This window comes from Ascaphus truei, chromosome 13 (genome assembly GCF_040206685.1).
Source record: "Ascaphus truei isolate aAscTru1 chromosome 13, aAscTru1.hap1, whole genome shotgun sequence".
In the NCBI taxonomy this organism is placed as follows: Eukaryota; Metazoa; Chordata; class Amphibia; order Anura; family Ascaphidae; genus Ascaphus; species Ascaphus truei.
This window is the reverse complement of record NC_134495.1, coordinates 21369215-21373848: the sequence shown is the minus strand read 5'-3', so window position 1 is coordinate 21373848 and position 4634 is coordinate 21369215.

Genomic DNA, 4634 nt, shown 5'->3' with positions numbered 1-4634 from the left:
ATAGAACAATAACTAACGTTTGAGTGATGTAGCCTAATTAAAAAGAGAAACCGCCAACGCGTTTCTCGCCAAGGGCGCTTTATCAGAGATTGGTTTCACGAGTCCAAATAGTGTCCTCTTATAGGTGCCCCCTGCCGGAAACACTGCCTACCTGTATCCCAGGTAAAGAAACCTCTGGGAAACAAACCGATGAAAATGAAAGCTCAGAGAGAAGGCAGTATGGCAGCGGGGAAACAACAACAAAAGGCACCAAAGTTAACAAAAAATACAATAAAAATCAGACTCCTAAGGACAAAAATGAAATAATAAATAAAAAGGTTGTAGAGAGAGTACCACACAAATAATTGATTACACTATTTTAGTGTTAATCATATACTGATAAGTATGAATAAGCAGGTTGGATATGAATCTCAATTTAACACTAAAGCAAAGTAATCATATAATTGGTAAATATAAATCAACATATAGAATGTGAAACTCAATCTCTACTAAAGGCAAAGAATAATATGGGTCTTGGATATAGGAATATACACCTCAAAAATGAATGTAAAACATTAAGACAGTCTGAGAAAATTGCAACAATTACAAATATATTGTAACTCGGCAAATAGAACCAATCTGACTGAAATAGACACATATGTCTCACAAATAGAAACACCAAGAAGAGTATAGTATTAAAGCTGCAGTTCAGTCTTTTTTTTTTTTTTAATTTTTTTTTTTACTTCAATAGTTTCATGTGGGCAATCTCTAATTACCTAAAGAACTGCATAGCTGCCGGTCAATTCGTTCTCCGTCTATTGATCGGCAAAGTTTGGCGACATCTTTAAATATGGGGAATGTAAATCGTTGCTATAGGAACAAGCATGCTTGTTAAAATAGAATATAAGAAAATTGGTCTTTCAAAGTTGTTGTTTTTCAAACAGAACTGATTTATTAAAAAAAAACACATGCAGGATATTGCCTGAACTGCAGCTTTAAATAACCAGAGACTTGGCAGAGGAAACAAGAATAGGAGTAATTTCTTGAACAAAATATTTAAAGAAAATGCATAAGTTCCCATTCCGTGTTTATCCCAAAGGGGGGTAAAGTATTCAGTGAGTGAATCCAATACATCTCGCGTTGATTGAGTTGTTTGATTCTATCACCACCCCGTATAGGGAAAGGTATGGCCTCAATTCCAGAAAAATGAAAGTTTGCCAGGTTTCCAGATGGACAGTTAATAAAATGTTTGGAAACTGGGAGCGTGGAGTCTTGTTTTGTAACAGAACGAATGTGCTCCGTAATTCTAACTTTCAATGGTCTGATCGTCCGACCAACGTATATCCACAGCCACAACCACAGGTTAAGTAATAAAACACAACATTTTGAATTAATTAATAAAAACTGGAATTTTGTGGGGGGGGGGGGGGGGGGGGTTTATACCATGTACAATAGTAATAGATTTGATAGGATTGGCATAACAACAAATACAACAATTGCCACATTTGAAGAAACCATGTATTAGATTTGTTTAAAAAACACTGTCTGACCTTGAAGTAAACAAACTTGGCAAAAGATAATTAGCCAGGGACTTGGCTTTTCTGAATGCAATTTTTGGGCCTTGTATAACTGACTCTTGAAGATCTTTGTCCAAGGTAAGAACCTCCCAATGCTTATGGATGATGGAACGGATCTGATCCGCCTGTCTACTGTACTGCGTAATAAATAGCAGAGTAGAATCATCAGAAATACCCAGTGTACGCTTTGATCTAGAACCTTTCTGTCTAGAACCAGTTGAAACATGGGACAAAAGCTCAGCACGGGTAAATCATTTGGCATTCACATAAGTCTCCTCTATGTCCCCTATTCTGCAGCCCCTTTAGATTCCTTCAATCAGCCAATATTTTGGCCTGTTCAAAAGATTCCTCAGAGCAAGCCACCTTGGGCGGAGAAATTGGTCCTTCGGTATACTGTGAATGAGTGACCTTGGTTGGTTGCTCTCTGCTATGAGAAAGGTGGTCCTAGAATTTGGTTTCCTAAAGATGTCTCCTGCGATGTCAATGAATACAGTGATATCTCGGTAGTTTATATGATTAATGTGTTCATAAGTAAAATTAAGATTCAACATATTAGAAGTAAGTGCTTTGATAAAAGTGTCTAGTGAATCTAAATCCCCTTCCCAAATCATAATCAGGTAATCAATATATCTTTTATAAAAGATAATGTGATCCCAAATGGGTTAGAGTCACCAAAAATAAATGTAGATTCCCAAAGACCTGTAAAGAGTTTGGCATAAGAAGGTGCACAGGAAGTCCCCATCGCCGTGCCCTTAGTCTGCAGATAGAATTGTGAATCAAAAGAAAAATAATTGTGAGTAAGTAAATACGTGATGGAATCTAATAGAATCCTATATATCCTACTTTTTGTTTAGAAAAAAAAAATATATATATATATATATACACACACACACACACACGTTTTTCTAGGGTTAAACATGATTTCCCCAATCTCTAACTTCTGAGGTTACCATGGTAACCTTTAGACTGCACTGAGCTCCGAGGCGAGCTCCATTTTAACCTCCCGGACACTTAATATTTCAAACACATCTCCTGAACAGGACATCGGATTTTTTAAATAAAAACAGTGTTGGAAATGGCACGAAGAGATCTCTTAAGGCAATGCCAAAAATTGTAGATCAGAGCCAATGACTGAGACAGGCATTTCGCTACATGCCTAACAATCGGAGCCGGCGTCAATCCATCACTGAGTTTAAGAGACTCATATACAAAGCTCTCAACTGCTATTATACAACTCACAAAGTGTGAGTTGATTACTTATTTAGGTTTTTTTATATCATTGTTTTAATAAAAGGTTTTATGCTATGTTGTTCCTTTTTCCTACCTTATCCCCGTATGGGATCCGTCTGTTAGGCTAAGGCCCCGCGCGCCCGCACTGCAGACAGGCGGCGCGCTGAAAGGCAATTGACCGCTACCTGCGGTCTGTAGGGAGCGGGCGTGGTTTGAGCGGAGGGTCCATCCATTCGTCCGTCCCCCCACACACACAGCTTCCCTCCCGCAGCTCCTTTCCTGCTCCCCTCCACTCACACAGGCAAATACACACCGGGGGGGGGGGTGAATCAGAGCAGGGGGGGGGAAATCAGAGGGGGGAAATCGGAACGGGAGGGTGAATGGAACGGGGGGGGGGGGAAATCGAATTGGCTGCTGGGATCCAATCCGTGATTGGTTCCCTTGCATGCCACGTGACGCGGCATTCGCCGAAATCACAAGCTCCTTGTAGCTCCGGCTGGCTGACGCGTCACAGCCACGCTGGAAGGAGCCAGCGGGAACATCAAAAACAGAGGCAAGCAGCTGGTGGTCCGCGGCCACGCGCCGCCGGCCGCAGCGGGACCAAAGCCTAAGACGGAATCTATGTACTCAGGCACACCGTGACCATTGTGAAGCACTGTGAAGACAGCTGCTTGGAAGTACAGAGAGTCCCTGGCAGAGATACAAGAAATCTTCAAGCGGAGTTCCTGATCCCAGAGTGGATACAAGGCACATATTGATCAAGCTAACTGTAAGTGCATATCTCACCATTACTTTGATTCTTGATATTGGACATACTACCCTATGATGGTTCTTTTTCTCTTTTTTTTCTCTCCCGGATTTCTTTGCGCCTAGGTCATTTATAAATACATACATACATACATACATATATATAGACCATACGATACCGGCTGCAACACGACATCAAGGGACAGCACGCAGGTAAGTAAATCATAAATTTTCTATATTTGATAGAAGACACAAAAACTGACGTTTCGGTCCCCCAGTGGGACCTTTCTCAAGGTGGTGCAATTGAATGCAGTGCACAATACATATATATATATACCCCAAACCCCAGTGCAATTCAACAAAACCAATCACAGTTAATAAGCCTCACCTGCCTATGTGACATGCATCCACAGTATCAGCAGGTAAAGAGCAGGCAATTTTGAATATATTAACTCTATATTTGTTTACCTGATATGTGTTTGGGCATGCGCAAAAGGCTCAGGAATTGCATAATGTTACTGCTGAGAGACTACATAAGTCTGCCAGACCCAGCGATATCTTGGATAACCGGAGAGAGTGCGCATGGGCTAAACTGATCTGGAGCTGATACCTGGATAGATTAACTATTGCAGGGACGTGCAAAATACACATTGTAACTGCAAGTGAAGCGAAACATGTGAAACACCTGATGTGCTCACAGTAAATGTACAAAAAAAAAAACACATACACATGTTTTTCTAGGGTTAAACATGATTTCCAAATCTCTAGCTTCTGAGGTTACCATGGTAACCTTTAGACTGCACTGAGCTCCGAGGCGAGCTCCATTTTAACCTCCCGGACACTTAATATTTCAAACATCTCCTGAACAGAACATCAGATTTTTTAAATAAAAACAGTGTTGGAAATGGCACGAAGAGATCTCTTAAAGCAATGCCAAAAATTGCCGATCAGAGCCAATGACCAAGACAGGCATTTCGCTACATGCCTAACAATCATTGCCAGGATCCCTGCATCACATACATCTTTGCAGACGTGCACGGATCGGAAGGTAACAGAATTCATTAGGCGAGGCTTTGTGAAACGTACTTACAAAGAGTTAAG